This window comes from Felis catus, chromosome B2 (assembly GCF_018350175.1).
Source record: "Felis catus isolate Fca126 chromosome B2, F.catus_Fca126_mat1.0, whole genome shotgun sequence".
Lineage (NCBI taxonomy): Eukaryota > Metazoa > Chordata > Mammalia > Carnivora > Felidae > Felis > Felis catus.
Genome location: NC_058372.1, coordinates 75,982,770 through 76,006,266, shown reverse-complemented (window position 1 = coordinate 76,006,266; position 23,497 = coordinate 75,982,770). Strand labels below are relative to the sequence as shown.

The following is a 23,497-nucleotide window of genomic DNA, read 5'->3' as shown; positions in this document are numbered from 1 at the left end:
TACATAAAGTGTACAAATTCAATGATTTTTTAGCATATTCACAAATATGTGCAAACATCATTAGTCAATTTTAGAACATTTTAATCACCCCAAAAAGAAACCCCATACTCTTTAGCTGTCATCCCCCTACCCACTTACCACCACTCCTCAACCTCCCCAATCCTAGGTAACTACTGATCCGATTTCTGTCACTATATATATTCCCTTTATGGACTTTTTGTATGAACAGAAGCATGTAATATGTGGTCTTTTGTGACTGGGTTTCTTTTCTTTTTTTCCAGCTTCATTGAGATATAATCGACATATAACATTGTATAAGTTCAAGGTGTACAACATGATGACTTATGTAAATACTGTGAAATGATTTCCACAATAAGGTTAGTTACATCCATCACCTCCTACGGTTACATTTGTGTGTGTGTGGCAGGGGTGTGAACATATTCTCCATGCAACTTTCAAGTATAAAAAATTGTTATGTATAGTCACAATTCTATACATTAAATCTCCAGTATGTATTCATCCTATACCTGAAGTTTGTGCCCTTTGACCAACATTTCCCCACTTCTCCCACCCCGTGAGCCTCTGGAAACCACCAATCAATTCTTTGTTCCTTTTTTAAGCTTTTTTAGATTCCATATACAAGTGAGATTACTCAGTACTTTTCTTTCTGGGTCTAACTTATGTCACTTAGCATAATGCCCTCCAGTTACATTCATGTTGTCGAAATTAGCAGGATTTTCTTCTTTTATGGCTGAATAATATTCGATTATATATATGGAATGCCATTGGAATTTTTATAGGGATTGCATTGAACCTATCATGGCTTTGGGTAGTACAGACATTTTAACAATATTAATTCTTCTAATCCATGAAAATGGGATATATTTCCATTTATTGATGCCTTCTTCAATTTCTTTTATCAATGTCTTATAGATTTCAACATACAGAAAATTCTTTGGTTAAATTCACTTATTTTTTTCACCTCCTTGGTTAAATTCCTAAGTATTTTATTGTTCTTGATGTTATTGTAAATGGAATTATTTTCTTTATTTCTCTTTCAGATAGCTCATTGTGAGTGCACAGAAACAGATTTTTGTGTGATTTTCTTTCATTTAGCATAATGTTTTCAAGTTTCATCTATGTTATGGCATATATCAGTATTTCATTCCTTTTTATGGCCAAATAACATTCCATGGTGTAGATCTACCCTTTTTACTCATTCATCAGTTGATGTATATTTGGGTCATTTCCATCTTTTGGCTATTAAAAACAATGCTTCTATAAATATTCCTATACAAGTTTCTGGGTGAACTATGGTTTTCATTTCTCTTTGGTACATATCTAAGAGTGGATTTGCTGGGACATACATTAACCTGTGTGTAATCACTTAAGGAACTGACAGATTGTTTTCCAAAGTGGCTATGTACTTTTTTACATTCTCACCAGCAGTGTATGAGAGTTCCAATTTTTTCTCACTATCCCTTGTTATTTTCTGACATTTTGATTCTAGCCATCCTAGTCTAGTATGTGTGAAATGGTATCTCATTGTGCTTTTGATTTACATTTCCCTGATGGCTGATGATATCAAGCATCTTTTCTTGTGCTTATTGGCCATTTATATATCTTATTTGGAAAAATGTCTATTCAGATTCTTTGCCCAGTTTTTTTTTATTACTGGGTTGTTAGAGTTCTTTATCTACTCTTGATATAAGACCTTGAGATATATGACTTGCAAAGTGTGTAGCATTTTATTTGGCATGTTTTGATAACTATCTACATGATTACCATCTACTTTTAGACACATTTTCTGCATTCAAGTTAACTTCAAGCATGCTTTGTAATTAAATACTTCAAATTAATGCATTGGATACATATTTAGTATTATGCTTTCTCTTATTAACATTTCTATTAGATCCATGCATACTATACACACCAACACATGGGCGTCTTACATTGTATTGGCAGTGGGTGGGAGGGGATAGTTCTGGAGCTAGATGGTCTGGGTTCTAATACTGGTTCCACTACTTACTAGTTGTGCTACTTAGGATGTTACTTCACCTCACTAAGTCTTAATTTCCCTTATCTGTAAAGTAGGCCTAATCGTAATATCCACCTACTATATGGTGAAGTGATAGTGATTAAATTAGGTTAATGTAGTAAGAATGACTTAACCATAATTTCAGACAAAATTAGTAATAGCTATTGTGTTTATTATTGTTATTATCATGTTTCTTTGTTCCAAGTAATGTAAACATTTATATACATTATTTAATCTTCAGGAGAATTATATGGAGTTGATATAGATATTTTCCTTCTCTTAATATGCAGACACAATTTTAAAATATTATTGTTGGGGCGCCTGGGTGGCGCAGTTGGTTGAGCGTCCGACTTCAGCCAGGTCACGATCTCGCGGTCTGTGAGTTCGAGCCCCGCGTCGGGCTCTGGGCTGATGGCTCAGAGCCTGGAGCCTGGTTCCGATTCTGTGTCTCCCTCTCTCTCTGCCCCTCCCCCCCGTTCATGCTCTGTCTCTCTCTGTCCCAAAAATAAATAAACGTTGAAAAAAAAATTAAAAAAAAAATAAAATATCATTGTTATATAATTATAACAGGCACAATCAATAACTACTGTCTACCTAAATATAATTACTGGATTAGAATATTTGTAAGACATATTTAAATTTTATTTCTCAAAAACCTGGTTTGTTTACCTAGTCTTGTGGATTCATTACTTAATCGCAGCATGACTTAAATGAATACTCCATTTTTTAAATAAATAATATTGACAGTGTTTGTTCTGGCTTCCTATTAAATTCTTCGCAAACATTCACATTTTTTTTAATTTGAGTGGATTTTCATAGTCTTTCCTCAAACTCATTTTAGTGATTTACATTCACTCGTCACATTAGTGAAATAAATGTTAAGTGATTAACTTAAATGTTTATTTTAAAAAGTGACCAGATGAAAATATTTCAGGAGACAGAAATTTTGGCAGACCACATATTCAGAGAGAAAGAAGGAAAAAGTTTTGAGGTATGTAGTATTAAATTCCACTGTCCCTGAAAACAGTCACCAAACCTTTTATGTTTGCTCAATTTATAATTTATTGATAGTAATGGAGTACCAATTATAAAAACATATTTTGGAGGGCTGCTGGAAATTTGCATAGGCAATTTTTATTATCACCAGAAACATTAATTTATGTATAGGCTATTTTGCTTTTGAATAAATAATGTCTATGCTCTGATTCAACAATTGTTTACTTGAGCACCAAACAGTGAGATGAATGCTATCATATCACTACCATATTATTTCATTTATTCCCAAGAACAATGCACAGAGGTTGGTTTTATTATTACTTTTATTTTATACAGAACAGAAAACAGAAGTTTGTCATGTCTTGAGAAAAATTCTTTAGCTTCAAATACTTAAGAAGAATCTATTCTGTTGCTTCTCCACCAGGAGGTGACGAAGTCTTAATTGGTAAGTACAGTGTACCCCCTTCCCCTCTTTTTTTCATCTTTCTGGAAACTTTGAGTTTAGGAAAGTATTTCTCTTTCATCTTCAAATAATCCAGTTGTTTTCTCTCTGTGACGTTCTATAGCTGTGGTTCTCCAAGTATGGTCCTGGACTGGCAGCAGTAGTATTACCTGTGAACTTGCTAAAAATGCAAATATCCCCAAACTACTGAATCAGAAATGAGGGCGGATGTATGTGGCCCAGAACTCTGTGTATAACAAGCCCTCCAGATGATTCTGATGAACACCGAAGTTTAAGAGTCATCACTCAAGAGAAGCTGACTTACAGAGATAGCTCTATTGAAGTTGATCTAAACGATCACTGTCACTTTTAATTCCAAATCTATTGACTTTAGTCCTCATGAAACTTACCTCCTTGGTAGCATTTAGTAGAACTCACCACCATCTCAGTCTTAAAATGGTCCTATTTGTTTTCAAGGACACATTTTTATCTGATCACCCCTTCTGAGATGTCCTCACTAGCTCTCCTCTTTGTTCCTTAATAAGATTTCCTAAGGTTCCTAAATTCTCTTTTCACCTCTGTTGATGCTTTTGATGGTTCATTTCATCAAGTTCCACAGCTTCAAGCATCACACAGATGCTGCTGACTTCCACATCCCTATCTCCTCCTTAGATCTTCTTATTAGTTGAATTATTTCATCGTTAATTCAACATATATTTGTTACTGTGCAGCAGGCACATTTGTTGAGGTCAGCAGAGGAGAAAACATTAAAATGTGATGTTCTTTAGGCATTATCCTAACATACCCTGTTGTACTAAAACCAACCTGCATAAAATTTATTTTCCTTTTGAGTCTGATATCAGTATCATAACCCACATTGAAACTGACTCCTCCCTTTCCTTCATCCCACATATACAACCAACCCCCCAAATCTTCTTGCTTCTTTACAAACATATCTCACAAGCATCTCTCTCCCTCATGGCCAACGTTTTGAGTCCTGTTCTCATCCATACTGTAGTAGATCACAGTATATACTCTACTGCAGTAGATTCCTATCATTTTTTCCCCATTCAATATATCTTTCACTGTGTTGTCTGACTTATTTCCCCAAGCTCAGACATTGTGTCATATCTATGTCCTGCTTAGAATCACACAGATAAAACAAACAACACACTTCAATGCTCCCAACTTCCCACAAAGACCAAAATCTTAAATAAAACATTTAAAGTCCCCCTAAATGTGGCTTCAACTTTCCTGTCCAGCCACATGTCCCAGCCTCCCTGTGCTACTGCACTACTGCCATAACTCTCCTGAACTGTGTCCCTACAAATGACTTGATCAGCACTTCTTTCTGTGGTAGTATCCCACATCAGGACCCAGTTCCAGTGATGTCACCTTTTCTGTGAAGCCTCTTCTAACAACCTTACTCCAGAACCAGACAAAATAATAGCTCCCTCTTTCACACTCCTAGAATATTTTGTTGATGTCACTAACACTGTCCCATTGGACTTTTAACAACCTGAGAGCAAGAATTATACTTATTCATCTACGTATGCCTGGCATCTGGCTCAGGGCTTGGCACATTAGTGTTTAATAAACAGAGGCAGGATTGATCTACCCAGTTTTAATATGTTTGATTTCCATATTGCAGCCATCTAGAGGCAGAAACCTTTTTTTAATAAGATTGTTCTACTTTCTAGATGCAGACCACTGAAAGTAGAAAGAGATAGAGCTGACAAGGTAAGCAATCTTAAAACCCAGTCCACACAAGCAAGTGGTCATGGTCTCCTAGACGTTGGCACATAGAATCATAGCTCTTAGTGGTGATTCTTGTTAATCATAAAAAGATTAAATCATATTTTAAATTCTCTGTTTAAGGATTGGGAAAATAAGGATGTTTTGTTAAAGACATCCTTTACTAAAAATATCAGGATTTTAAAATTGTACTTATATTGCTTAGGACTGCATCTAGCAAATAAGTGAAATACCAAAGTAGCACGGTCTTTAACAATACAGAATCTTATTTCTTTCCCTCATGCCATTCTGATATTGCAGCCTAGTGTGGCACATTGAGTCCATGGTAAAAGGGATGGAGGTTCTATCTGTCTTGTTGCTCTGCTTTTCAGGGCTTCCACTCTGACGGCAGCTAAACATATCAAAGGTAGAGCCCCAGCAGTTATGTCCACATTCCAGTTCTTTCCCTTTTAGCCTTCCCAGAAGGTGTCATACCACTTCTGCTTACATTCTCTTGCCCAGAACTTAGCAAATGACCATTCCCAGTTGCAAGGAGGCTGGGAAATGCAGTTTCTATTCCATATCTGGAGATTGTGGTTCTAATACTAAAGGAGGAGGGAAAATGGAGGCTACAAGACAACCAATATCTTCTTAAACCAGCATTTTAAGCTTCTATTTTCTGAAGCACTCCTTAATGTGCAGTTTAAAAATCTCATCCTCTGGGGCACCTGGGTGGCTCAGTCGGTTGGGCGGCCGACTTCAGCTCAGGTCATGACCTCACTGTCCATGAGTTCGAGCCCCGCATGGGGCTCTGTGCTGACAGCTCAGAGCCTGGAGCCCGCTTCAGATTCTGTTTCCCTCTCTCTCTGCCCCCCTCCCCTCGTTCATGCTCTGTCTCAAAAATAAAGAAAAACATTTAAAAAAAAAATCTCATCCTCTGACAGTTACCTATAGAGGAAGCATCACAATATTTGAAAGATGAGTCAACCTCCCACATCTGCATTAGCAAACTGTCAAGTAGAAACCAACTTTGAAAACACCTATTCCAGATGGCCAATAGGCACATGAAAAGATGCTCAACATCACTCCTCATCAGGGAAATACAAATCAAAACCACACTCAGATATCACCTCATGCCAGTGAGAGTGGCTAAAATGAACAAATCAGGAGACTATAGATGCTGGAGAGGATGTGGAGAAAGGGGAACCCTCTTGCACTGTTGCTGGGAATGCAAACTGGTGCAGCCGCTCTGGAAAACAGTGTGGAGGTTCCTCAAAACATTAAAAATAGATCTACCCTATGACCCAGCAATAGCACTGCTAGAAATTTACCCAAGGGATACAGGAGTGTTGATGCATAGGGGCACTTGTACCCCAATGTTTATAGCAGCACTTTCAACAATAGCCAAATTATGGAAAGAGCCTAACTGTCCATCAACTGATAAATGGATAAAGAAATTGTGGTTTATATATACAATGGAATACTACTTGGCAATGAGAAAGAATGAAATATGGCCCTTTGTAGCAACATGGATGGAACTGGACAGTATTATACTAAGTGAAATAAGTCATACAGAGAGAGACAGATACCATATGTTTTCACTCTTATGTGGATCCTGAGAAACTTAACAGAAGACCATGGGAGAGGGGAAGGTAAAAAAAAAAAGAGAGGGAGTGAGCCAAAGCATAAGAGACTCTTAAAAACTGAGAATAAACTGAGGGTTGATGGGGTGGGAGGGAGGAGAAAGTGTGTGATGGGCATTGAGGAGGGCACCTGTTGGGATGAGCACTGGGTGCTGTACGGAAACCAATTTGACAATAAATTTCATATTTAAAAAAATAATTAGAGGTAGCAAAATATGCATTTACAGCATTTTAGGGCTTAAAAATAAACCAATAAATGTAGTTTTCAATGGTAAGTTTAATATTACCATTAAAAGTTTTATTTTAGGGGTGCCTGTGTGGCTCAGTTGATTAAGCGTCTGACTTTGGCTTAGGTCATGATCTCGCGGTTCGGGAGTTTGAGCTGTCAGTGCAGAGCCTGCTTGGAATCAATCCTCTGTCTCCCTCTCTCTCTGCCCTTCCCCCACTCACATGCACTCTCTCCCCAAAATAAACATTAAAAAAAAAGAAAAAAGAAAACACCTTTTCCAGTGACAGTCCACAAACTGTTATTAGCTCAGAAAGAGAGATCAAAAATTGAGAACACTTTAAAACACTCAATAATTTGACATTTCAGATACATGCACCATGATCAATATAGTCATCTCACTGAATTCAGTGTAGACTAGTTCAAGTATCATCTAATTTATTCGGTAAGTCACATGTGGCACAAATTGAGTGTATGTCACGGATACCAGGACCATGTGTTGGTCCTAAATGGATTAGAAATTTAAAAATAAAGTCCTTCATAGAGAATTTGAGAAGCACTGGTATACATCAGTTTAAGGGAAACAATGGGGCCAGAATATGGAGTTCCTGGCTTCTGATCCAGCATGAACCACCCTGGTCCTTCACTGCTCTCAGATGCTAGCACTGATGCCATCCAACCCACATTTCTGACCACCTGGGGAGCCCCAGAGCCATTTCTAACCAGAGCTGTAAACCTGGTATGGATGCTTCTGAAACCTGATTGACTTTTCTGTGTCTGGATTCCAGTATTCATGGGTCAGGCCCTGTACACTTGGGTTCTGCTGGACATTTCACACTGAGCATTTGCCTCCATTCCCCTCCTATCCTCGACACCATTTTAGATCCTGCTCCAAAGTGCATAAACTACAGAAAACTATGATCCTAACTCTCACCCAGTTTTGAAAACCCCCATTACCTAAAAGCCACCACTGCAGCACTCTTCTTCAACACACAAACACACACACACACACATGCACACACACACACACACACACACACACACACACAGTGGCAAAAGCAATGTAGACCCAACCCATTTTCTTTTAAATCAATTGTCACTCTCTACTAGTCTGACCAAGTTGCTGAATTCCCTGAGTTGCTGCTGAATTTTTGTCAAAGTTTAGTTTTGGTGATTGTTCACACCAGTAGTTTTCATAGATGATTTGACAGAGTAGCTCAGTTATCAGTTTTCCATGAGTCACATTTCAGTTGCTGAAGCAATTCTCCAGGACTCAACATGGAGATGTGAATGGATGAGCTTTCCTTAAAACACACTTTACAGATTTTCTATTTCTGCAGGTGTATGCTCTGCCCATCTCTACCTCTGCGGGTGAAAAAGGTTCTTTACAAACTCTCCTCCACCTGCTAAAAGATGTATGCTTGCTGGGTTCCTGCCATTGGTAATTCGGCAAATTGATTTTCAGAGAACTGGTCTAGTGTCACCACCAAGTGCCACATCCTACTGGAGTTAAACTGTGTTTCCATTCACAGAGTAAATGATTTCAGCAGCTGGAAGCAACCTTTTAGGGAAGAAAAAGATCTTCACCAAAATCACTGTTTTTACATATACTTGTGGTGCCAAACAACATACCAAAAAACATTCACATTCACACCACCTCCACCCAGAAGTGTTTCTTGCACTGCAATAAAGAGTCCCAGCAGTTTGTGTGTGGATGAAGGGTGGGGGCAGATGAAGGAGAGAGGAGAGAGTACAGAATTAAGGCCTCTCTTTGCCTTTACCTTGATGTAGCACTTCACCATTTTAAAGCACTTTCAAATATACTGTTTCATCTGATCCACACAATCAGTTAATGTGTTTGCCAGGATCCACACTGCTCTATTTTTCAGTGGAGGAAAAGGAGGCTTATAAAGGTTAAAGAACTCCCCCCACAGTCACACAGGCAATAAGGGAAGGGCTCTGCACCAGAAATAAAACTCTCAACTCTTACTCCTTCATTTGGTCCTGACTCCTACGTGAACAGTTTTTTATACTTCCACCTAAAAGGATATCAGCCAAATACTTTTACCTATATTTCCTTCAGGTATGATTGGTCTGCCTCTGACCATGCTTTTCCTGCTCTATTAATACAGTTAATTTATTTTTTTTATTTTTCACACAGTTCATGTGGCTATAAACTCTTGAAGGTGAAGGCCAGATCTTCTCCACGGTTAGCACTGTTCACAACATATGTCTCTGGCATTCAATGGATCTCCATTTAGTTTCTCTCTTTGGCCAGAGCTTCTTTGGGTATTTTAATGGCCAGTGGATACTAACCAATCAAGCAGTTTCTAAGGTTCTGGCAGGACTTCTAAGACCTACTCGCATATAAGTTCAGGAATGAGAATAATATGTCAGGCTATTTTAAACAATAAATGCAACTGTTCTAAGGGCAGACAACACAAAGGGTTTTTTTTTTTCTAGTCTCTTTGAAGACTAGAAATACAGATCAATGTACAATGCCCATCATCTCTCCCAGAAACTGAAGATTTCAAGTTTTCTTCTATTAATGATCCATCTCATCTGGAAAATTTGAGCTGACTAGTGTTGAACCAAATATCTTAAAATGCTATTACAAAAACTGTTCAGTAAGAAGGTAAAATGCAAAAGCGTGTTGGGTAAAGAACTTAACAAGAAGGCTGCAACCACTTTAGAAGTGTAAAACTCCTTCCACAGGGGAGTTGGGACACTAAAACTTCCATCAAAGCACATGAAAATGACATCAGTGGTCTGTTAGCCCCTCATAAATGGACCAGACCTGGGCAAAGACGTTTGAGCAATGTCAGCCCTTGTCAAATCCATAACAAAATTTGACATCTGTTAAATCATTAAAGATACAAATAAAATGTTAACCAAGACTGAGAAGGAAGGCAGAGTGCTGATAGTGTGTATTAGGACTAAAAGTAAAAGGCCAGAAAAGATGTGATTAATTCCTGGACTTTGGAATATCACTATAGCTTGTTGGCTAAACCTTCCCAAGTTTCAAGACACTGGAAATGACTCTGGTAATAAAAAGACTATGGAAATCTGGACTAGATGGATTTAGGGCTTTTCACATTGATATGGCTGTTTCTACAATAAGGGGATATCCTTTGGCTCCTCACATCTTCATCTTCCTCCAGATACCTGGTTTCAATTTCACAGAATGTAATTCCCCCTGACCTCAAAGAGAACTTTGTCCTTGAATTAGCTCCACAGAGCAAAACCCAACTACTGGCCTATAGTAATCATCTTAGCTTTTATACCTGATTAAACAGTGTTTTCTGTTTTCCTTGTCCTTTCAGTATGGGTCATACTAGCTTGGAGGTTCCCTTGTCCAGAAAAGAGTTTCTCCTCAAAATTTGTGACAGAGAAAAAGCTACTCAGACATCAAATTGTTTTACTTCCATTTTCCTGGGAAAAAGGAAATACCACATTTCCCATATTCTTCTGTAGGCACATGGTGCTTTGGGAATGATTGCTGGCTAACAGAATGTGACCAGAAGTCACACGTGTCATTTCCAGGCTGAGGTAATTAAGAATGGGCATGCTTTCCCCACATATTCTCTCTTCCCTTTCCACATCAAACTTGGAAGTCAAGTTCTGAATGGCATAACTATAAGAAGAGGTCAGCCTAGGTCCCTGAGTCAACAATTGGAGAAAAGATGCCACCTGACCCACATGGGGATCTTAAGTAAATGAGAAGCAAACTAGTATTGGGTTATTCCACTGTTATTCAGAGATTGTCTGAGACTGCACTTAGTATTAATTTCCATGACTAATAAATAACTTCTAGGGGTACCTGGGTGCCTCAGTTGGTTAAGTGGTTAAGTTTCTGACTCTTGGTTTCAACTCAGGTCATGATCTCATGGTTCATGAGTTTGAGTTCCACATAGGGCTCTGTGCTGACAGCATGGAGCCTGCTTAGGATTCTCTATTTCCCTCTCTCTCTCTCTCTGCCCCTCCCCTTCTCTCTCTCACATGCTAAAGAAAGGAAAAAAAATAACTTCTAGAATGTTGAAATTTTCTAAAACAGGTAAGTCTGAGACTTACATAATAAATGCACCATAAATGGATGGGGATGAATATGCAGCCAGTTGACCTCAAGGAAACCTAACTGGCCCAAAGGAGAACAGACTCCAGCCTTCATATGTGGGTACATGGCAACTTCTTGCACTACAAAGGTGCATAAGAGGAGAGGTACACAGGAAGTACTATTCCACACCCTTGGGACCTGCCAATGGGACCTTTTCAAGGAAAAGCCGGAGTGCACTAATGCACTAACAGGGACCTTCACTGCTGTCTGGGGGTGGGGCTGGGAAAGGGAGAATGGAGAATCAGCAGGAGGAAAAGGCAAGTAATCTGGACCACCGCAGCCCAACTCGATACAGGTAAGAAGGCAACATGTCAGCAGGGCTTCCAACATGCAAGTCCCAAGTGTGAGCCCAGGCCTGGCAATGAGAAGCTGGGATGACTATGGAGATCATATCAGTATCTTGAGGGCAGTGAACAACAGCAGCAGAGGCTCCAGAAGCACCAGTCTTCAAAGTGGAAGTGTAAGACTGTCGAGCCAGCTGGGGCAGGTTGAGGCTCTGGGAGGGCCACAGCATGAAGGGCTGCTTGGAGGGGCTTCAGTTTAAGGTGAGCACCGAGGACTGAGGAAGGCGCAGGGTTGCAGGCCCAGTGACCCCAGTGGTGGAAGTAGCAAGGAAGTGCCTTTTTGTGAGAATTTACTAGATCCTTCTCCCACCAGGACTGGTCTAGAAAAGAGTTTACTGGTTCTGCCTACAGCCATATTCCAGAATCTATTGAAGACAGGAGAGGAATCCAGATGCACACCCGTTAACAGAGTATGGCTGTCTTCTCACTCTTCCTTTCCACCTCCCTTTCCCTGCAAGAGCTTCAGGGAGTTGGCAAACATGGCCAAGAAAATCATGCCACAGTAACAGGTAGGCCTTGCTGAACTCCCTTCATGAGATGGATGGACCCCATTGCTGGCTGCATACCACATTGTTCAATGCCCACTATCTACACTCATGAGGAGAAAAAACTTGTTCCTCATGTGCCTCTCTCTTCTGCCATCATAAGGCCTATTTTCCTTCTATCACATTCTGTGCATTTGCTAAAGAAAGGAGCTGGATATTTGTTCTAGATCATTTGGCCTGTACCCCGAAACAACAAACACAAGCCTGATTGTGCACCCTGGCTGACATAGATATAAGACAGCAGGACTCGGCACAGAATGAGGCCTAGGTGTGCCAGCCCTCCCAAAGTTTAGCCTTCCCTCTTTTTACACCAAATTAGTGGATGTTATGAATAAAGGGTAAGATTTTATTCACTCAAAAATATTTATTGAGTACAGTGGTACAAAACACTGGAATAGCTCTTTTGGAAACACTGATGCAGACACTGTTCCTGCACTCCTGGGGCTTATGGCATGATAGAGATAAGAAATAGTTTGCAATAATTTTAATGTAAGGAAGGATGTGTTATATGCCTAAATGATGGAGAAATAAAATGCCACGAAAGCTAATTCAGAGAAAGAGGAGATTACTCTCAGCTGGATTCACTATCATAATCTAGCAAAACAGGTCAAACACATACATATAAGTTTCCATACTTTTTTAAGATACAACTAACCTCGGCAAATATAGGGACTAGATTGATATATTTAACCCATTATCAACCTGCAAGATTTAGCAGGAGGAGAAGGGTGAGAGGTTAGGGTGTACTGAGCAGGTGAAAGACAGAAAAAGGAAGAGGGACAGAAAGAGAAAATCTCAGAGGCCATTTGCCCGGATAGTGCAAGAAAGGTGGTGGGTCCAGGACAGAGAATTGGTCTCCGTAAAACCTAGAACCACTGCTGGGTCCTCGGCAAGTACTCAGTTTAAAAGCTCTACACAGTAAGACACAGAGTGAGTGGGGGAAAGGGGTCTATCACCTTGTATTTTGTTCCTGCCCCAAATCCCCATTATTTAATAGAATACTGACTTTCTGTAGTGACCTGTAAAACCTTAGTGCTTCCACCCCCATCCAACATAATACTCAGAGATCTATCAGCCTCCTCTTGGAACTCATTCATGCAGTGACCAATATCAAGGTGATCCAAACAGCTGCCATCCACTGGTGACTAGGAGTGGAGCTACTGTATAGAACACACCAGAGGACCTGCAGCCTCTGGACCCAGTCCTACCCTTGCTGGTTCAGCGCAAGGCCTATCTTACCAACAGCCTCTTGTGTCTCCAGAGGTTTAACCACTATGGGCAAGAAAGGAGGGTAAGGGAACTCAGAAACCTTGTTCACTTAACTGTACTAAAAGATCTTCACGTCCAAACTTTGGTATTCTCATTTGCTCTGAAACCCAAAAGTACAAGTACTCTTGAATATTACATTGCTGTGGAAAAATAGAAAGGAACCTAACGTTTGTATTATGTTAATGACAATAAAAAACAGCAGTAATAACCTAACATTTATAAAAAAAAAAAAAAGTCTCTTAGTGCCCGGCTCTGGAATACCCTCTCTATAAACCTATGGGATAGATTGTCTCCATTTTACAAAGAAAACTGGGTCTCAGAGAGAGATTAAGAGCCTTGCCAAGGGTTACAGCAGAACCCTAAGTGCAGAAGCCAGCATTGAATTTAGGTCTCTCTAATTCCAAAGCTCTTTCCAGACATCAAACTGCCTCTATGTAGAGAAACAACTTTATTTATTTATTTATTTATTTATTTATTTACTTACTTACTTATTTACTTATTTATTTATCCACATCCAGTTTGGAGTCCAACTCAGAGGCTTGAATTTATGACCCTGGTATCAACACCTGAGCTGAGATCAAAAGTCAGACACTTAACCAACCCACTGAACTAACGGAGCCACCCAAGTGGCTTGAAAAACAGGTTTATATCAACCATAACAAAGTAAAAATATCCCAAAAAGAGTATCACAATGGAAGCGGTGGGGGAGGGGAGCAGTTGGTCTCACAAACAGAGCAGCATGTAAAACATGCTATGGTGCCTGGAATGTCATGGTTAGCATTACCACCACCACCACAAGGAATACGCTGCTTACTGTAAGAAACTGATATGATTTCTCCTTCTGCTCACTGAGGATCATGTTTCACTTTTCACTCTTCCTGCTAGGAGGCTCAGAGACAAATTTAAAGTTCTTCTTTAATAACTGTCTAGTATTCCACATACATATCAGGGTTCTTATTTTCTTCTTATCTTGACCCCAGCATGTGATTTCTATTTTACCTTGTTCTACTCATTTACTCATCATTTTCATGTTTATTAGGTGGACTCTCGTGAGAGTCCTCAAAACTTCTGTGAAACAAGGTAAGGTATGCATGATATTAATTAAAAAATAACTTAACTTACCTGGGTAGAGCTTTCATCTGTAGCATCACACAGATTCTTTCGTCCTTTGAATTCTATTGCTAACAAATCTGAAAAAAGAAAAAAAAAAATCAAGACACCATCTGGCTGTCTTTGGAAAGGCAGAGGTAATTCAGGTCTTTGATCTGCTCTGCACATGGACTGAGAGAGGCAGAGAGGACCAAATCTCCCTGACACAGACAATCACTTGCTTTATTAAACAAGTGTCTTATATTATACACAGAGAGTCGTGCATTATGTGGATGCACAAGAAAAACTTATGATGAAAAGTAGATACTGAGCATACTGAGTACTCTGGGTTTTTAAACATTAACGTCACAGCTGTTTCTAATAATTTTTCTCTAACTGCAAGCTTATTTCCACAATATGTACTAATGTAACTATAACTGCCCCAAAATGTTTTTCATTTTTTTAAAAAATGAAGTCTTCTTAGAAATAACTATGCATCTGAGAGCTCATGACCATCTTAGATCACTACTCCATACACAGGTTTTGTTGCACTCATTGTTTGGTCTGCTATGAAGTAAGGTGGGGCAGTTTGAAACAGCTGATCTTAAAGAACTTGTGAAATGTGTCTTTATAAACAACAATAATAAAGCAAAACAAACAAAAAAGAGAGCCTCACTAATGAGAGAAACCAAGGAAGTTATCAGGTGGTGCTCCCTGGGATTTTTACATGGCAATGGCAATGGGGGAGAAGTTTATTCCTAACCCATATCTGGGGCAATGATAATGGTAACAGGTCGTGTGGGAAGCTGAGAAAAAACCGGCCGCCGGTTGGCCCAGGGTTTGGGGAGATTTAAGTCTTCTGTTTCAGGGTTGGTTGCATTACAGCATTAAAACTCTGGGGTTTTCCTGTATTCAAGAGCAAAGAAAACGTGTATTACTAATCCTTTCAGGTTCCTCCTTCTAATTACCTTTTATTTTCAACTGTGTCCCTCCGTCCAGGTAGATGCTTCATTTTCCAGACGGTTTTATATTTTTGTGAAAGGTTGGGAGACTTCTGGGAGAAAAAGTTGATTTCTTCCTGGAGAGACTCTCCGCCTGGGTTTGGCAAAGTCAGAAACCAATGCCTTCTCTGAGGCTGGATCTCCTGCGCGGCTCTGGGTGGTCTCCATCGCGTCTGCGCTTCAGGACAACGCACACGGCTTCCCTTTCAGCCTAGGTTGCGGAGGCCGACGTTCGGCTCCTGCCGCGGGTTGCGGAGTCCCATGGCTGCTGCCCACCGCCGCGATGAGGTGGAGGGGTCAGCCCGGAGCCGAGTACGGGGCGCGGGGCCAAGCCTGAGTCTGCGGGACGTGCCGGGCCCGGCAGCTCTGCTTCGGGCCGGGATGGGGCAATGCGGCCAACGTTGCCAAGGGCGCCCTGTGCCCCAACCCGGCGCTCTTCCGGAAACGCTGCGGGCCCCAAGGAGCCTAAACGTCCACGAGCCCAGTTCCTCCCGGAGGCCGCAGGCCAGGGCCTGAATACCTCAACCTCCACCTCCAAATATCTGGGGCGGGCTGTGAACAGGCACACAGCGGGACAGTTGACAGTCTCTCTGCCTTCCCGCCGCAATCTATTACCCCACCACCCGGCGGGCGAGTCCGGCAAAGATTATCCCAGTTGTAACTTTGAGGAGGTTAAGGCGGGGACGTGATCAAGGTCACGAAACAAACCCGTGCGGAATCGCGTCGCAAGCGCAGCCTGTTCTGCCACCTCCACCCCGCCCCGCCCCGTCCCGGAGTGCTCTGGAAGGGCGGACCACTGGCCCGGGCGCAGGCCGAGGCCTGAGGTCAGGGTGGATTGGAGATTACGCCCCGGGGTGAGGAAGCGGTGGGAGGCGCGGCTGCCGAGGACGGCTAGGGCCCGGGACCGCGCGCGGGGCGGAGCGCGAGAGGGGGCGTGCGTCGCCGAGCCTCGGAGCCACAAGGAGGCTCCGGCTCCCCCGACCGCGGCTGCGGGACCTCAGCTGCGAGCGCCGTGTGCACCCTACCCGCTGGCGCTGCCCGCAGAAAAGCGAGGCCCGTGCAGTTCCGGAACTAGAGCTCCCCGCGAGAGTGGGGGGAGGGGGTCTTAAGTTTTCACTCACTTTGTTCTGTAACCTAGTTTTTAAAGGAAATTCTAAATTCAAATGGATACAAGACACGAACCGTCTTCTCTTCCCCACTCGTTTCCCTCCTCGGCTCTACTGTGGTAACCGAGATAGGCAGACCAAGCCTCACACGCGCGCACTCTCACGCAGGCACTCTTTAAGCCTGGGGTCTTCATGGATTCCAAGGCTTCCGCCGGCAGGGTGGTGTGGCCTTAAGGGTGTGGGGAGGTTTCTGAGAGGCTTGATGGTCCTTATTGTCAGTCCCCTAGCAAGAGCCAGACGCCGCGCCAGGCGGTGACAGAGGCTTCGTACCCTCTCACAGGCGAGAGGGGGCGTGGAGGGAGGGCGCGGGCGCCCACACTAATCAATAAGCCCCTACGGGCTCTGAACAGCAGGGGCCTTTTCAAGACAGATGCCCCGGGAAATGATCCATTTATTGTTCGCACTTACTGTGCACTTAGCACCGAGAGGGTTGTTCTTTACACTTATCAACGGAAACCCGCGGCTGGGATTCCCTTTGGCCGCTGAAGCGCGAGTCCGCCTGTAGCCGCGCGTCGCCGCCGCCACAGGCAGCGCAAGGTCTTGGGCTTTACCATTCCAACAGGTGGCGAGGGCCAGCGGCAGCCGGTCGGGGCGCCCCTTGCCCTATCCGACCTACAGGTCCCGGGGCGCCGTGGCCAGCCGCCTCGCTCCCGGGAAAAACGCGAGGGCTTGGCGGGAGCCGGGGTTCCGGAATGGGGCGTGTGCACTGAAAAGCGAATGCGCAGGCGGGCGCCGGACAGCCAACAACTACGGCGCCGCCGCAGAGAACTTCCCCGGGAGCCACCCTTGATTTCCCGTAAGAGTTAACTGTGAATAGCTAAGACGAATATCCCTTTCAAGTGACTTGAGCAGAGGACCTTCTCCGGGATCCAGACACTGTGGAGGTTGTTACTCCATGCTCATCACCGCCCGCCCACCCCACCCCGCGTCAAGTTTGCTTCCCTTAGTCCTCTTTGATTTTACACACACACACACACACACACACACACACACACACACACACACCCCACTGGAGAATTCTCGATGGTGAATTGGAGGGGCGGGGGGTCGCTAAGGCGTAGCCATGCCGTTCTCCCCCAAGGATAACTCTGAACTCGGGACCGAGTCAGCGGGTCGCTCGGATCCCCGCGACTAAGCCCCATTCACTTGGGCCAGGCGAGCCCAGCGGCTGCTGAAAGTCGCTGCTGCTTGCTGCGGGCGCGCGGCTCGGAGCGCGCTGCTTCCCGAAGCCGCCCGCGACGCTGATTTATGCTCCAGCGGCTCGCGAAAACCCCAACGCTTTGGCTGGGTTAATTTTTGTCAATTGTTCTTCATCACACTGAGATAGTTTGCAGCTTGAGGCGGGTCTTATTTATCACCCTGCACATTTGAAATACAGTCAGACATAAAAATAACTGACTCTGGGACTCTGGCGCAATATTGGAGCCGTCGGGGAATAATTTGGCTAACTGACTTGGACGTTTCACCTTCTAAACAGAAATGCAACTCTCAGTCAAACTGTAAATCAGATTGTCTTCGGCAATGGGGGGGGAAAAGGCACCAAATCCAGAAGGGACCACAAAATGAAAGAAAACGCACATATTGACCAAAGGAAAAATGAACTTCAGAAATCCAGACTGGATTTTAATTTTAGACGTGGAACCTCATCAGGAATGTGAATTCCTAAATGTTTTACCAGCCAGATCCGTCCCAGAAATTTCTAGGGTGCTCCCCGGAAACGGAACTGATTGTTTCATTTCTTAGTGTTACTGTTGTTTTTCTTATTGAATGAGAAATGCTTTGGGGGAGCTCTCCTTGAAGAGTTCTAATTATAAATGTTAAGGAGAGGGTGCAGAATGGTTTGGGAAGGAAAGGATGGGGGCTCGAAAGTGACCTAAAACTTGGAAAAGAAGGAAATCAGAAATTGCCCTGGCACTCGCCTTGTTCACAAAGTTCTGTGAACAGATAGAAAAGAATTTGGTATTGTTTTCTGCGCCTCAGCGATTCCTGTCTCCGCCTAAGTGGAAGCCCCCAATAATGAAAGCTCAATTTCTTACCGCCCCACATAGACCAAGTGGTTAAAAGTCTGGCCAGGACTAGCCTTCGGTAAGGCAGGAACTGGAAAAAAAAGAGAGAGAGAAAGAGAGAAAATCCATGCAGGTGACCACTCAACAATTGATCACAAAGGGAAACTCAAAACACAACCAAATAAAACTTATGCCCAGAAAGGGCACATCTGCTATCATTCTGCCTTATTTCTACCCCAGGTAAATTTCATTCTGGCACACCAAAGTGGGAGATCAGCCTCCGGCTTTCACAGAGCAAATCTGAGGACCGTTTTCTTGACTTGAACCCACAGCGACCTTACCTGTAGGCAGTTGCTCCGCTTTTAGGGTGTTTAAACAAGTATATATTTGTTTAAACTCCTTTTTGACCAAGTTCTTTCACATAACTTGCTTCTAACATTTCTCCAAATAAAGTTGAACAAGAGAGCTGTGACTCTTAAAATCCACAAATTAAATTTAAACTTAAAGATACCACAGGGGGCTTCAGGTAGAAAATTGGAGGGATTATTTTAAAATCACTTTGAAGGTTTAAGGAAAGATACCTTGGTTGTTGCTAGTACTTGGTATCAATCGATAATACTGAATATATAATATTATGATTGCAATCAAAATATGTAGTTTCAAAGGTGTGAAATGAAATAAAATTAAATCTAATCTTTTGATGGAAAAAAGATCAGCGATTTGGTGGGCATTTTTTTTTTCCTCAACAGTAAAGTGAACTGGTCGTGCGTTTTTGACATTTGTGGGATCCAGTTCTTAATCTGGTGGTTTTTCTATCGGCCCCAAGCTGGCTTTCCCCAACTTGACATCTCTGCTTCTTCGAAGAGGGATCTCTCTCAATAAATTCAGACCGCTATGCTGCCGGGCAATACCCCTGTTGTGAGTCATCCTTTGCCAATAGATGGTCTGATGTCCTTTTCAGTATAACCAGCTGGGAAATTAAAAGAAGGATGTTTGCTTCTCCACATGTTTATTTATTGGGGTTTTCCCCCCTTTATTCCTAACACATCAAGATGAGTTCTTTCTCATAGAATCCCAAACCACAAATATCTCCAAAAATGTATATTTCAAAAATTAAATCTACAGATGTAATACATACTGTGAACCCTATAAAATGCGTTTACAATGCTGACTTAAAGAAAGAAATTTATAACTTTCATATGTACCTTCCTTGTGCAATAGGCAACTGCCATATGTTTCCGACTTCCATAATTCAGTTTTTTCCTGGACATCTGTAGCAGGTAGTGAGTGCTTCTTAAAGTACATTTTATGTAATATGAGAAGGAACCCGCACCAAAGACTAAAGGTTAACATAAAAAAGCAGAAGTCTTTCTAGAAATGCTAGTTATTCTAAATTTACATCACCTATTACCAATGGCCTGAGATAGGTTTTTTTCCTCCCTCTTTCTTCATGAGGCTGGATTTGGAAATGCAGTATTGTATACTCTAAGGATTCTTTACAAGAAGCATTTCCCAAACATCGAAATGTTTTGCTAGAGTTCCTCTTGTTATTACCATTCTTTAGGCTTTTGTTTGAAGATTCTCATTTGGCTCTTCCTGAAAACCCAGGTTGGAAATGTATTCCAGTAAGCTTATTTTATTTAATGCAAAGTTTAATATTTTTGTATTTCCCCCTATATTTTTAAAGGAAAAAGAACTCTAACCTCTTCGTTTTTCATTTATCTCGATTGTTCATGATACATTTCTTAAAGGATGAGAGAGTTCACACAATTAGAAGTGAAAAGAAAACAAAACCAAAAGTCATGCAGAAACGTCAGTTTGTTGTCAGACTTTTTGCCCACGTGTTCAAATTCAGGCTTCATTCCCAATGCTATTAATATTTTTCTATAGTTTACTTCTTTTTGTGCAATTCCTGTGCTAACTTTAAATTACTCTGGTAAAAATTTTTTCATTCAGCTGAAACTGAAATGTCTCATCTGTCAGTAGAAAAATATGAATAAATTCCAGTCACATTCTTCATTATTTATACTTTCAGCAGGTTATATAAATGCGCACAAAATTTCCACTGTTTAAGAACTTTGGTATCTGCAGTTGTGAAATATGAGAACAGGCCCCAATTTACAGCCAATTAGAGGATGTAATAATTTTTACAAAAAGCTAAAAACCATACCTAGTATTTCTTACATGGAGCCTAGACAGGGATACTTAGTTACATTTTCAATTCATTTTAATAAGCAGCAGATTCAAGATAATCTTGGATTATAGGGAAATAATATTAAATATTTAATTGAAAGAATATGAAGGTATGTATTTTAAAAATCAATTTAAACATAGTATTATATAGCATAAGCTACTAAAATGCCCACTAACTACTTAGAGGATATTATTTAATTTCCCCACTCATTGTCTCAGTTTGATTTATATCCAAATCGACCTGTTGCAATATTGGTATCAGCAACATCCAACTACCCATCTTTAGTATTCATTTACATCTGGATGTTACCATTACTTCCTTCAAGCCATCTTATATTTGAATCAGGTTTTAGTGATAGAGAAAGTGTGGCCTTTCTCGGACATTTCTGTTACTAACCCCTAACTGTAGGGTTGTGGGAGGAGTGTGAGTCAATGAATGACCAAGTGAAGGCAGCGATTTTTTTCTAGCACAGGGTGAAAAATAATTGTAGTATGCTCTGTGGACAGAAAGCAGATACTGCTGGAAATTGGGCATGAATGGGGAAGCTCATTAGCCTAGCAGAGTGAGTTTTGTTATGGACACATCACAGGTCCAACCCCTCCACTTGGTAGGTCAGAGGCATCATTCTCTCCCTTCCTTCTCCTTCTGGATGCTGGAGTGCTTGGAGATGGAGAGGGATGGAGGAAGGAAGCTAAACCTCAGAACACACTCTCCTTTGGCTCTACCAAAACTCTGTACTCTTCTAAGTCCCACCGAGAAATGATCCTTGATTTAAAAACCAACACTGCAAGACAATCTCTCTGGGCCCTGAGGAGCCCTGAAGGGCTCTTTGGATAGGCTGCTGGAGTTCTTTTGTAGACGCATTATGTCTCAGATGATTAGAATTGGGAAGAAACTTGTTGTGGAAGAGAAGAATGGTTAACAGTCGTCAACACAAGCAGAGGTGCCTGTCTGTGTGTGCCATGAGGGAGCAGTGAGGAACTGAGGTTCTGGATCACTCTCTCCGCAGGGCCTGGGTTTGCAGTAGCAGCCAGAGACTCCACAGAGAAGCCGGCAAAGGAGCAGCCAGACAGACCCTGGCCACCTGAATTTATTCTTGTAGACTTTGGAAGCTGGCAGGTTGCAACTTATTATTTTTATTAACCCAAATAAGAGGGAGAGGCAAGAAGAAGAGTATGTACAAGGAGAAAGAAGAGAGTGGGGAAAGTAGGGGAAGGAATGGAGGAGAGAGGGAGCCCTTGCCCAAGTGTGTGGCACAGTCCCGTGATGCTGGGCGGCTTCTGGCATCCGTGGCCCCCAATTAGGATAGGGCTCCTTCCCAGATCAAGTTACAAAGTAAGGCAGCCAAATAAGAATCCCTCTTGGTAATTGGATTGGGCCTTCCCTCACGCCGACTCTCCCCTCTATTACTCTATTTCTTGCTAGGCTAGTCTTTTAGCGAATAATACATGTCTTTCAATGAATGGGAAGGAAGTCCAGATCCTGCCTGTTTGGAAATTCGGAGACAACGTGCTGCGCCTCGAGTTCAGGGCAAAAAACAGACTCTCCTGTATGCCAGGGTAAATCTCCCTGTGTCAGATCTTGAGTCTGGGAAATCAAACATGAGGTTAGAAACTCTTACATCGATTGTCAAATGTAAAAGAAAGACAAAAACAAAAACAAAAAAAGTCTATTTAGAGAATGAAATCCTGGCTCATAGGGTTTTAAAATTTGGAATTAAAAATAGTTGTTTATAAATAAAGTACAAAAATATAAAATACAGAACGAAATGCAAAAATATAAACAATAGTAGCTTAGGTGAGAAGCAGCAGCAAGCTATCTCCAAACATAGACAGGTATAGAGATAGATATACAGTGCAAGTCTTGGCTAAAAGCACAGCAGAAGAAAAGAAAGAGTGAGCTAAAAAAAAAAAATCTTTCTTAAGGATCCAATTTTAAACTGTGAAACAAAAAGAAGGAAGGAAGGAAGGAAGGAAGGAAGGAAGGAAGGAAGGAAGGAAGGAAGGAAGGAAGGAAGGAAGAAAAGAAAAGGAAGAGAAAGAAAGAAACGGGACGAACCAGATATGCTTTTTAGCCTACCCCTGCCTTAGTTTTGCTCTCTGGCTGGATACAGATTCCACTAGGTACCATTCTTCCAAACCTGGACATTCAAGGCTCTTATGTCCTTTCCCCTCTCGCCGAGTCTCAGAGACAGACCCACGCTGATAATGTTCTTCCCTGGATGACTTTTATTACAAATAGAGCCTGGATAGTCTTGCCAGAGGCCTGACGGTTTAATTAAGTTTTAATCATTTCCTTAATATAGCACGACCTGGGAACAGGCATTTTCTCTCTTAAAGTGACAGGAGGCGCACGCTCCCTGTTCATATGCTCTCACCCACGTTTACACGCGCGCAGGTGCACACACGCGCATCCGCATACAGGCACGTATAGACAAGTGCACACGGGCGTACTCACGTGCACACAAGCACATACAGACATGTGCACACGCGCACACGTATTCCACCGAGCTTTTCTTCTGAGGATTCGCATCCTGTCCCCGTTTCTTTTGCTCCCTAGACTCGCGACGTGCAAGGCCCTGGCTCGGCCCTGGCACGCGCCAGCCACGCTTTTGAGAAAACGCCTTGTAAGGGCATTGGCTTCGCCATCCCTCGGAAGGCCGCGAACGCCCCCCTCTCCCCCCCCGCGGA

The 23,497-nt window shown here is 42.1% G+C and overlaps 1 long non-coding RNA gene across 2 annotated transcripts in view; it reads right to left on the bottom strand.

Moving 5' to 3' along the window:
• LOC111560495 overlaps positions 1-17,447 on the bottom strand; it is a 117,063-nt gene extending 99,616 nt beyond the window's left edge. For both annotated transcript variants that reach the window (XR_006597974.1, XR_002742353.2), the window contains exons 1-2: positions 15,409-17,447; positions 14,474-14,541 (exon numbers count right to left, since the gene is read on the bottom strand). This is a non-coding gene — a long non-coding RNA (uncharacterized LOC111560495). The remainder of the gene's footprint in view (positions 1-14,473; positions 14,542-15,408) is intronic.
• Positions 17,448-23,497: the final 6,050 nt, after the last annotated feature.